This window comes from Taudactylus pleione, unplaced genomic scaffold (genome assembly GCF_031769625.1).
Source record: "Taudactylus pleione unplaced genomic scaffold, aTauple2 ptg001778l, whole genome shotgun sequence".
In the NCBI taxonomy this organism is placed as follows: Eukaryota; Metazoa; Chordata; class Amphibia; order Anura; family Myobatrachidae; genus Taudactylus; species Taudactylus pleione.
In genome coordinates this window covers 607,501-617,500 of record NW_028286175.1, presented here as the reverse complement: position 1 = coordinate 617,500, position 10,000 = coordinate 607,501, and the positions used below count along the sequence as shown (strand labels likewise).

The 10,000-nt window shown below is 37.1% G+C and overlaps 3 non-coding genes and 32 pseudogenes across 3 annotated transcripts; all 35 read left to right on the top strand.

The window, feature by feature from the left end:
• Window positions 1-344: 344 nt before the first annotated feature.
• On the top strand, window positions 345-463 carry LOC148438779 (5S ribosomal RNA; annotated as a pseudogene).
• Window positions 464-579: 116 nt separating this feature from the next.
• LOC148438778 (5S ribosomal RNA) lies at window positions 580-698 on the top strand (annotated as a pseudogene).
• Window positions 699-814: 116 nt separating this feature from the next.
• On the top strand, window positions 815-933 carry LOC148438777 (5S ribosomal RNA; annotated as a pseudogene).
• A 351-nt stretch (window positions 934-1,284) lies between these two features.
• Window positions 1,285-1,403, top strand: LOC148438776 (5S ribosomal RNA; annotated as a pseudogene).
• A 116-nt stretch (window positions 1,404-1,519) lies between these two features.
• On the top strand, window positions 1,520-1,638 carry LOC148438775 (5S ribosomal RNA; annotated as a pseudogene).
• Window positions 1,639-1,753: 115 nt separating this feature from the next.
• On the top strand, window positions 1,754-1,872 carry LOC148438774 (5S ribosomal RNA; annotated as a pseudogene).
• A 116-nt stretch (window positions 1,873-1,988) lies between these two features.
• LOC148438773 (5S ribosomal RNA) lies at window positions 1,989-2,107 on the top strand (annotated as a pseudogene).
• Window positions 2,108-2,220: 113 nt separating this feature from the next.
• Window positions 2,221-2,339, top strand: LOC148438772 (5S ribosomal RNA; annotated as a pseudogene).
• A 116-nt stretch (window positions 2,340-2,455) lies between these two features.
• On the top strand, window positions 2,456-2,574 carry LOC148438771 (5S ribosomal RNA). The gene has a single exon (XR_015876315.1). It is a non-coding gene; the product is annotated as a 5S ribosomal RNA (ribosomal RNA).
• A 116-nt stretch (window positions 2,575-2,690) lies between these two features.
• LOC148438770 (5S ribosomal RNA) lies at window positions 2,691-2,809 on the top strand (annotated as a pseudogene).
• A 351-nt stretch (window positions 2,810-3,160) lies between these two features.
• On the top strand, window positions 3,161-3,279 carry LOC148438769 (5S ribosomal RNA; annotated as a pseudogene).
• Window positions 3,280-3,395: 116 nt separating this feature from the next.
• Window positions 3,396-3,514, top strand: LOC148438768 (5S ribosomal RNA; annotated as a pseudogene).
• Window positions 3,515-3,630: 116 nt separating this feature from the next.
• On the top strand, window positions 3,631-3,749 carry LOC148438767 (5S ribosomal RNA; annotated as a pseudogene).
• Window positions 3,750-4,100: 351 nt separating this feature from the next.
• On the top strand, window positions 4,101-4,219 carry LOC148438766 (5S ribosomal RNA; annotated as a pseudogene).
• Window positions 4,220-4,334: 115 nt separating this feature from the next.
• On the top strand, window positions 4,335-4,453 carry LOC148438765 (5S ribosomal RNA; annotated as a pseudogene).
• A 116-nt stretch (window positions 4,454-4,569) lies between these two features.
• LOC148438764 (5S ribosomal RNA) lies at window positions 4,570-4,688 on the top strand (annotated as a pseudogene).
• A 116-nt stretch (window positions 4,689-4,804) lies between these two features.
• Window positions 4,805-4,923, top strand: LOC148438763 (5S ribosomal RNA; annotated as a pseudogene).
• Window positions 4,924-5,038: 115 nt separating this feature from the next.
• On the top strand, window positions 5,039-5,157 carry LOC148438762 (5S ribosomal RNA; annotated as a pseudogene).
• A 116-nt stretch (window positions 5,158-5,273) lies between these two features.
• Window positions 5,274-5,392, top strand: LOC148438761 (5S ribosomal RNA; annotated as a pseudogene).
• Window positions 5,393-5,505: 113 nt separating this feature from the next.
• Window positions 5,506-5,624, top strand: LOC148438760 (5S ribosomal RNA; annotated as a pseudogene).
• A 116-nt stretch (window positions 5,625-5,740) lies between these two features.
• On the top strand, window positions 5,741-5,859 carry LOC148438759 (5S ribosomal RNA). The gene has a single exon (XR_015876314.1). It is a non-coding gene; the product is annotated as a 5S ribosomal RNA (ribosomal RNA).
• Window positions 5,860-5,975: 116 nt separating this feature from the next.
• LOC148438758 (5S ribosomal RNA) lies at window positions 5,976-6,094 on the top strand (annotated as a pseudogene).
• Window positions 6,095-6,445: 351 nt separating this feature from the next.
• Window positions 6,446-6,564, top strand: LOC148438757 (5S ribosomal RNA; annotated as a pseudogene).
• Window positions 6,565-6,680: 116 nt separating this feature from the next.
• Window positions 6,681-6,799, top strand: LOC148438756 (5S ribosomal RNA; annotated as a pseudogene).
• A 116-nt stretch (window positions 6,800-6,915) lies between these two features.
• On the top strand, window positions 6,916-7,034 carry LOC148438755 (5S ribosomal RNA; annotated as a pseudogene).
• Window positions 7,035-7,385: 351 nt separating this feature from the next.
• Window positions 7,386-7,504, top strand: LOC148438754 (5S ribosomal RNA; annotated as a pseudogene).
• Window positions 7,505-7,620: 116 nt separating this feature from the next.
• LOC148438753 (5S ribosomal RNA) lies at window positions 7,621-7,739 on the top strand (annotated as a pseudogene).
• Window positions 7,740-7,854: 115 nt separating this feature from the next.
• On the top strand, window positions 7,855-7,973 carry LOC148438752 (5S ribosomal RNA; annotated as a pseudogene).
• Window positions 7,974-8,089: 116 nt separating this feature from the next.
• LOC148438751 (5S ribosomal RNA) lies at window positions 8,090-8,208 on the top strand (annotated as a pseudogene).
• Window positions 8,209-8,321: 113 nt separating this feature from the next.
• Window positions 8,322-8,440, top strand: LOC148438750 (5S ribosomal RNA; annotated as a pseudogene).
• A 116-nt stretch (window positions 8,441-8,556) lies between these two features.
• On the top strand, window positions 8,557-8,675 carry LOC148438749 (5S ribosomal RNA). Its single transcript, XR_015876313.1, has one exon. It is a non-coding gene; the product is annotated as a 5S ribosomal RNA (ribosomal RNA).
• Window positions 8,676-8,791: 116 nt separating this feature from the next.
• Window positions 8,792-8,910, top strand: LOC148438748 (5S ribosomal RNA; annotated as a pseudogene).
• A 351-nt stretch (window positions 8,911-9,261) lies between these two features.
• On the top strand, window positions 9,262-9,380 carry LOC148438747 (5S ribosomal RNA; annotated as a pseudogene).
• A 116-nt stretch (window positions 9,381-9,496) lies between these two features.
• On the top strand, window positions 9,497-9,615 carry LOC148438746 (5S ribosomal RNA; annotated as a pseudogene).
• A 116-nt stretch (window positions 9,616-9,731) lies between these two features.
• LOC148438745 (5S ribosomal RNA) lies at window positions 9,732-9,850 on the top strand (annotated as a pseudogene).
• Window positions 9,851-10,000: the final 150 nt, after the last annotated feature.

Below are 10,000 nucleotides of genomic sequence, written 5' to 3'. Positions count from 1 at the left end.
ACTGCCATAACATTCTTTTCTATTACATTTTACATTTAATTTTTTCAACTTATCAATGAATTTACTTGAGTTAAGAAGTAAAAGAGGTGTAAATTTAATGCTTTTGAGCACCTACAGCCAAACCACACTGGACATGCCCAATCTCGTCTGATCTTGTAAGCCTTGCTGTGTTGGGCCTGGTTTGTACTTGGATGGGAGACCACCTGGGAATACCAGTTGCTGTAGGAAATTTTATACAGCCAAAACATTCTTTTCTATTACATTTTAAATTAAATTTTTTCAATTTATCATTGAATTTACTTGAGTTAAGAAGTAAAAGAGGTCTAAAGTTAATGTTTTTGAGCACCTACAGCCAAACCACACTGGACATGCCCAATCGTGTTTGATCTTGGAAGCTATGCAGTGTTGGGCCTGGTTAGTACTTGGATGGGTGACCACCTGGGAATGACAGGTGCTGTAGGTAATTTTATACTGCCATAACATTCTTTTCTATTACATTTTACATTTAATTTTTTCAACTTATCAATGAATTTACTTGAGTTAAGAAGTAATAGAGGTCTAAAGTTAATGTTTTTGAGCACCTACAGCCAAACCACACTGGACATGCCCAATCTTGTCTGATCTTGGAAGTTATGCAGTGTTGAGCCTGGTTAGTACTTGGATGGGAGACCACCTGGGAATACCAGGTGCTGTACGTAATTTTATGCAGCCATAACATTCTTTTCTATTACATTTTACATTTAATTTTTTCAAATTATCAATTAATTTACTTGAGTTAAGAAGTAATAGAGGTCTAAAGTTAATGTTTTTGAGCACCTATAGCCAAACCACACTGGACATGCCCAATCTCGTCTGATCTTGGAAGCTATGCAGTGTTGGGCCTGGTTAGTACTTGGATGGGAGACCCCTTGGGAATTCCAGGTGCTGTAGGTAATTTTATACTGCCACAACATTCTTTTTTATTACATTTTACATTTAATTTTTTCAACTTATCAATGAATTTACTTGAGTTAAGAAGTAATAGAGGTCTAAATTTAATGCTTTTGAGCACCTACAGCCAAACCACACTGGACATGCCCAATCTCGTCTGATCTTGTAAGCTTTGCTGTGTTGGGCCTGGTTTGTACTTGGATGGGAGACCACCTGGGAATACCAGTACCTGTTTGAAATTTTATACAGCCAAAACATTCTTTTCTATTACATTTTACATTTAATATTTTCAACTTATCAATGAATTTACTTGAGTTAAGAAGTAATAGAGGTCTAAGTTTAATGCTTTTGAGCACCTACAGCCAAACCACACTGGTTATGCCCAATCTCGTCTGATCTTGAAAGCTATGCAGTGTTGGGCCTGGTTAGTACTTGGATGGGAGACCACCTGGGAATACCAGGTGCTGTAGGTAATTTTTTGCAGCCATAACATTCTTTTCTATTACATTTTACATTTAATTTTTTCAACTTATCAATGAATTTACTTGAGTTAAGAAGTAATAGAGGTCTAAAGTTAATGATTTTGAGCACCTACAGCCAAACCACTCTGGACTTGCCCAATCTCATCTGAACTTGGAAGCTATGCGGTGTTGGGGCTGGTTAGTACTTGGACGGGAGACCACCTGGGAATACCAGGTGCTGTAGGTAATTTTATATAGCCATAACATTCTTTTCTATTATATTTTACATTTAATTTTACAACTAATCATTGAATTTACTTGAGTTAAGAAGTAAAAGAGGTCTAAAGTTAATGTTTTTGAGCACCTACAGCCAAACCACACTGAACATGCCCAATCTTGTTTGATCTTGGAAGCTATGCAGTGTTGGGCCTGGTTAGTATTTGGATGGGAGACCACCTGGGAATACCAGGTGCTGTAGGTAATTTTATACTGCCAAAACATTCTTTTCTATTACATTTTACATTAAATTTTTTCAACTTATCAATGAATTTACTTGAGTTAAGAAGTAATAGAGGTCTAAAGTTAATGGTTTTGGGCATCTACAGCCAAACCACACTGGACATGCCCAATCTCATCTGATCTTGGAAGCTATGCAGTGTTGGGCCTGGTTAGTACTTGGATGGGAGACCACCTGGGAATACCAGGAGCTGTAGGTAATTTTATACTGGCAAAACATTCTTTTCTATTACATTTTACATTTCATTTCAACTTATCATTGAATTTTCTTGAGTTAAGAAGTAAAAGAGGTCTAAAGTTAATGTTTTTGAGCACCTACAGCCAAACCACACTGGACATGCCCAATCTCATCTGATCTTGGAAGCTATGCAGTGTTGGGCCTGGTTAGTACTTGGGTGGGAGACCACCTGGGAATACCAGATGCTGTAGGTAATTTTATGCAGCCATAACATTCTTTTCTATTACATTTTACATTTAATTTTTTCATCTTATCATTGAATTTACTTGAGTTAAGAAGTAAAAGAGGTCTAAAGTTAATGTTTTTGAGCACCTACAGCCATACCACACTGGACATGCCCAATCTCGTTTGATCTTGGAAGCTATGCAGTGTTGGGCCTGGTTAGTACTTGGACGGGAGACCACCTGGGAATACCAGGTGCTGTAGGTAATTTTATATAGCCATAACATTCTTTTCTATTACATTTTACATTTAATTTTTTAAACTTATCAATGAATTTACTTGAGTAAAGAAGTAAAAGAGGTCTAAAGTTAATGTTTTTGAGCACCTACAGTCAAACCATACTGGACATGCCCAATCTTGTCTGATCTTGGAAGCTATGCAGTGTTGGGCCTGGTTAGTACATGGATGGGAGACCCCCTGGGAATACCAGGTGCTGTAGGTAATTTTATACTGCCATAACATTCTTTTCTATTACATTTTACATTTAATTTTTTCAACTTATCAATGAATTTACTTGAGTTAAGAAGTAAAAGAGGTGTAAATTTAATGCTTTTGAGCACCTACAGCCAAACCACACTGGACATGCCCAATCTCGTCTGATCTTGTAAGCCTTGCTGTGTTGGGCCTGGTTTGTACTTGGATGGGAGACCACCTGGGAATACCAGTTGCTGTAGGAAATTTTATACAGCCAAAACATTCTTTTCTATTACATTTTAAATTAAATTTTTTCAATTTATCATTGAATTTACTTGAGTTAAGAAGTAAAAGAGGTCTAAAGTTAATGTTTTTGAGCACCTACAGCCAAACCACACTGGACATGCCCAATCGTGTTTGATCTTGGAAGCTATGCAGTGTTGGGCCTGGTTAGTACTTGGATGGGTGACCACCTGGGAATGACAGGTGCTGTAGGTAATTTTATACTGCCATAACATTCTTTTCTATTACATTTTACATTTAATTTTTTCAACTTATCAATGAATTTACTTGAGTTAAGAAGTAATAGAGGTCTAAAGTTAATGTTTTTGAGCACCTACAGCCAAACCACACTGGACATGCCCAATCTTGTCTGATCTTGGAAGTTATGCAGTGTTGAGCCTGGTTAGTACTTGGATGGGAGACCACCTGGGAATACCAGGTGCTGTACGTAATTTTATGCAGCCATAACATTCTTTTCTATTACATTTTACATTTAATTTTTTCAAATTATCAATTAATTTACTTGAGTTAAGAAGTAATAGAGGTCTAAAGTTAATGTTTTTGAGCACCTATAGCCAAACCACACTGGACATGCCCAATCTCGTCTGATCTTGGAAGCTATGCAGTGTTGGGCCTGGTTAGTACTTGGATGGGAGACCCCTTGGGAATTCCAGGTGCTGTAGGTAATTTTATACTGCCACAACATTCTTTTTTATTACATTTTACATTTAATTTTTTCAACTTATCAATGAATTTACTTGAGTTAAGAAGTAATAGAGGTCTAAATTTAATGCTTTTGAGCACCTACAGCCAAACCACACTGGACATGCCCAATCTCGTCTGATCTTGTAAGCTTTGCTGTGTTGGGCCTGGTTTGTACTTGGATGGGAGACCACCTGGGAATACCAGTACCTGTTTGAAATTTTATACAGCCAAAACATTCTTTTCTATTACATTTTACATTTAATATTTTCAACTTATCAATGAATTTATTTGAGTGAAGAAGTAAAAGAGGTCTAAAGTTAATGTTTTTGAGCACCTATAGCCAAACCACACTGGACATGCCCAATCTTGTTTGTTCTTGGAAGCTATGCAGTGTTGGGCCTGGTTAGTACTTGGATGGGAGACCACCTGGGAATACTAGGTGTTGTATGTAATTTTATACTGCCATAACATTCTTTTCTATTACATTTTACATTTCATTTTTCAACTTATCAATGAATTCACTTGAGTTAAGAAGTAAAAGAAGTCTAAAGTTAATGTTTTTGAGCACCTACAGCCAAACCACACTGGACATGCCCAATCTCGTCTGATCTTGGAAGCTATGCAGTGCTGGACCTGGTTAGTACTTGGATGGGAGACCACCTGGGAACACCAGGTGCAATAGGCAATTTTATACAGCCATAACATTCTTTTCTATTTCATTTTACAATTAATTTTTTCAACTTATCAATGAATTTACTTGAGTTAAGAAGTAATAGAGGTCTAAGTTTAATGCTTTTGAGCACCTACAGCCAAACCACACTGGTTATGCCCAATCTCGTCTGATCTTGAAAGCTATGCAGTGTTGGGCCTGGTTAGTACTTGGATGGGAGACCACCTGGGAATACCAGGTGCTGTAGGTAATTTTTTGCAGCCATAACATTCTTTTCTATTACATTTTACATTTAATTTTTTCAACTTATCAATGAATTTACTTGAGTTAAGAAGTAATAGAGGTCTAAAGTTAATGATTTTGAGCACCTACAGCCAAACCACTCTGGACTTGCCCAATCTCATCTGAACTTGGAAGCTATGCGGTGTTGGGGCTGGTTAGTACTTGGACGGGAAACCACCTGGGAATACCAGGTGCTGTAGGTAATTTTATATAGCCATAACATTCTTTTCTATTATATTTTACATTTAATTTTACAACTAATCATTGAATTTACTTGAGTTAAGAAGTAAAAGAGGTCTAAAGTTAATGTTTTTGAGCACCTACAGCCAAACCACACTGAACATGCCCAATCTTGTTTGATCTTGGAAGCTATGCAGTGTTGGGCCTGATTAGTATTTGGATGGGAGACCACCTGGGAATACCAGGTGCTGTAGGTAATTTTATACTGCCAAAACATTCTTTTCTATTACATTTTACATTAAATTTTTTCAACTTATCAATGAATTTACTTGAGTTAAGAAGTAATAGAGGTCTAAAGTTAATGGTTTTGGGCATCTACAGCCAAACCACACTGGACATGCCCAACCTCATCTGATCTTGGAAGCTATGCAGTGTTGGGCCTGGTTAGTACTTGGATGGGAGACCACCTGGGAATACCAGGAGCTGTAGGTAATTTTATACTGGCAAAACATTCTTTTCTATTACATTTTACATTTCATTTCAACTTATCATTGAATTTTCTTGAGTTAAGAAGTAAAAGAGGTCTAAAGTTAATGTTTTTGAGCACCTACAGCCAAACCACACTGGACATGCCCAATCTCATCTGATCTTGGAAGCTATGCAGTGTTGGGCCTGGTTAGTACTTGGGTGGGAGACCACCTGGGAATACCAGATGCTGTAGGTAATTTTATGCAGCCATAACATTCTTTTCTATTACATTTTACATTTAATTTTTTCATCTTATCATTGAATTTACTTGAGTTAAGAAGTAAAAGAGGTCTAAAGTTAATGTTTTTGAGCACCTACAGCCATACCACACTGGACATGCCCAATCTCGTTTGATCTTGGAAGCTATGCAGTGTTGGGCCTGGTTAGTACTTGGACGGGAGACCACCTGGGAATACCAGGTGCTGTAGGTAATTTTATATAGCCATAACATTCTTTTCTATTACATTTTACATTTAATTTTTTAAACTTATCAATGAATTTACTTGAGTAAAGAAGTAAAAGAGGTCTAAAGTTAATGTTTTTGAGCACCTACAGTCAAACCATACTGGACATGCCCAATCTTGTCTGATCTTGGAAGCTATGCAGTGTTGGGCCTGGTTAGTACATGGATGGGAGACCCCCTGGGAATACCAGGTGCTGTAGGTAATTTTATACTGCCATAACATTCTTTTCTATTACATTTTACATTTAATTTTTTCAACTTATCAATGAATTTACTTGAGTTAAGAAGTAAAAGAGGTGTAAATTTAATGCTTTTGAGCACCTACAGCCAAACCACACTGGACATGCCCAATCTCGTCTGATCTTGTAAGCCTTGCTGTGTTGGGCCTGGTTTGTACTTGGATGGGAGACCACCTGGGAATACCAGTTGCTGTAGGAAATTTTATACAGCCAAAACATTCTTTTCTATTACATTTTAAATTAAATTTTTTCAATTTATCATTGAATTTACTTGAGTTAAGAAGTAAAAGAGGTCTAAAGTTAATGTTTTTGAGCACCTACAGCCAAACCACACTGGACATGCCCAATCGTGTTTGATCTTGGAAGCTATGCAGTGTTGGGCCTGGTTAGTACTTGGATGGGTGACCACCTGGGAATGACAGGTGCTGTAGGTAATTTTATACTGCCATAACATTCTTTTCTATTACATTTTACATTTAATTTTTTCAACTTATCAATGAATTTACTTGAGTTAAGAAGTAATAGAGGTCTAAAGTTAATGTTTTTGAGCACCTACAGCCAAACCACACTGGACATGCCCAATCTTGTCTGATCTTGGAAGTTATGCAGTGTTGAGCCTGGTTAGTACTTGGATGGGAGACCACCTGGGAATACCAGGTGCTGTACGTAATTTTATGCAGCCATAACATTCTTTTCTATTACATTTTACATTTAATTTTTTCAAATTATCAATTAATTTACTTGAGTTAAGAAGTAATAGAGGTCTAAAGTTAATGTTTTTGAGCACCTATAGCCAAACCACACTGGACATGCCCAATCTCGTCTGATCTTGGAAGCTATGCAGTGTTGGGCCTGGTTAGTACTTGGATGGGAGACCCCTTGGGAATTCCAGGTGCTGTAGGTAATTTTATACTGCCACAACATTCTTTTTTATTACATTTTACATTTAATTTTTTCAACTTATCAATGAATTTACTTGAGTTAAGAAGTAATAGAGGTCTAAATTTAATGCTTTTGAGCACCTACAGCCAAACCACACTGGACATGCCCAATCTCGTCTGATCTTGTAAGCTTTGCTGTGTTGGGCCTGGTTTGTACTTGGATGGGAGACCACCTGGGAATACCAGTACCTGTTTGAAATTTTATACAGCCAAAACATTCTTTTCTATTACATTTTACATTTAATATTTTCAACTTATCAATGAATTTACTTGAGTTAAGAAGTAATAGAGGTCTAAGTTTAATGCTTTTGAGCACCTACAGCCAAACCACACTGGTTATGCCCAATCTCGTCTGATCTTGAAAGCTATGCAGTGTTGGGCCTGGTTAGTACTTGGATGGGAGACCACCTGGGAATACCAGGTGCTGTAGGTAATTTTTTGCAGCCATAACATTCTTTTCTATTACATTTTACATTTAATTTTTTCAACTTATCAATGAATTTACTTGAGTTAAGAAGTAATAGAGGTCTAAAGTTAATGATTTTGAGCACCTACAGCCAAACCACTCTGGACTTGCCCAATCTCATCTGAACTTGGAAGCTATGCGGTGTTGGGGCTGGTTAGTACTTGGACGGGAGACCACCTGGGAATACCAGGTGCTGTAGGTAATTTTATATAGCCATAACATTCTTTTCTATTATATTTTACATTTAATTTTACAACTAATCATTGAATTTACTTGAGTTAAGAAGTAAAAGAGGTCTAAAGTTAATGTTTTTGAGCACCTACAGCCAAACCACACTGAACATGCCCAATCTTGTTTGATCTTGGAAGCTATGCAGTGTTGGGCCTGGTTAGTATTTGGATGGGAGACCACCTGGGAATACCAGGTGCTGTAGGTAATTTTATACTGCCAAAACATTCTTTTCTATTACATTTTACATTAAATTTTTTCAACTTATCAATGAATTTACTTGAGTTAAGAAGTAATAGAGGTCTAAAGTTAATGGTTTTGGGCATCTACAGCCAAACCACACTGGACATGCCCAATCTCATCTGATCTTGGAAGCTATGCAGTGTTGGGCCTGGTTAGTACTTGGATGGGAGACCACCTGGGAATACCAGGAGCTGTAGGTAATTTTATACTGGCAAAACATTCTTTTCTATTACATTTTACATTTCATTTCAACTTATCATTGAATTTTCTTGAGTTAAGAAGTAAAAGAGGTCTAAAGTTAATGTTTTTGAGCACCTACAGCCAAACCACACTGGACATGCCCAATCTCATCTGATCTTGGAAGCTATGCAGTGTTGGGCCTGGTTAGTACTTGGGTGGGAGACCACCTGGGAATACCAGATGCTGTAGGTAATTTTATGCAGCCATAACATTCTTTTCTATTACATTTTACATTTAATTTTTTCATCTTATCATTGAATTTACTTGAGTTAAGAAGTAAAAGAGGTCTAAAGTTAATGTTTTTGAGCACCTACAGCCATACCACACTGGACATGCCCAATCTCGTTTGATCTTGGAAGCTATGCAGTGTTGGGCCTGGTTAGTACTTGGACGGGAGACCACCTGGGAATACCAGGTGCTGTAGGTAATTTTATATAGCCATAACATTCTTTTCTATTACATTTTACATTTAATTTTTTAAACTTATCAATGAATTTACTTGAGTAAAGAAGTAAAAGAGGTCTAAAGTTAATGTTTTTGAGCACCTACAGTCAAACCATACTGGACATGCCCAATCTTGTCTGATCTTGGAAGCTATGCAGTGTTGGGCCTGGTTAGTACATGGATGGGAGACCCCCTGGGAATACCAGGTGCTGTAGGTAATTTTATACTGCCATAACATTCTTTTCTATTACATTTTACATTTAATTTTTTCAACTTATCAATGAATTTACTTGAGTTAAGAAGTAAAAGAGGTGTAAATTTAATGCTTTTGAGCACCTACAGCCAAACCACACTGGACATGCCCAATCTCGTCTGATCTTGTAAGCCTTGCTGTGTTGGGCCTGGTTTGTACTTGGATGGGAGACCACCTGGGAATACCAGTTGCTGTAGGAAATTTTATACAGCCAAAACATTCTTTTCTATTACATTTTAAATTTAATTTTTTCAATTTATCATTGAATTTACTTGAGTTAAGAAGTAAAAGAGGTCTAAAGTTAATGTTTTTGAGCACCTACAGCCAAACCACACTGGACATGCCCAATCGTGTTTGATCTTGGAAGCTATGCAGTGTTGGGCCTGGTTAGTACTTGGATGGGTGACCACCTGGGAATGACAGGTGCTGTAGGTAATTTTATACTGCCATAACATTCTTTTCTATTACATTTTACATTTAATTTTTTCAACTTATCAATGAATTTACTTGAGTTAAGAAGTAATAGAGGTCTAAAGTTAATGTTTTTGAGCACCTACAGCCAAACCACACTGGACATGCCCAATCTTGTCTGATCTTGGAAGTTATGCAGTGTTGAGCCTGGTTAGTACTTGGCTGGGAGACCACCTGGGAATACCAGGTGCTGTACGTAATTTTATGCAGCCATAACATTCTTTTCTATTACATTTTACATTTAATTTTTTCAAATTATCAATTAATTTACTTGAGTTAAGAAGTAATAGAGGTCTAAAGTTAATGTTTTTGAGCACCTATAGCCAAACCACACTGGACATGCCCAATCTCGTCTGATCTTGGAAGCTATGCAGTGTTGGGCCTGGTTAGTACTTGGATGGGAGACCCCTTGGGAATTCCAGGTGCTGTAGGTAATTTTATACTGCCACAACATTCTTTTTTATTACATTTTACATTTAATTTTTTCAACTTATCAATGAATTTACTTGAGTTAAGAAGTAATAGAGGTCTAAATTTAATGCTTTTGAGCACCTACAGCCAAACCACACTGGACATGCCCAATC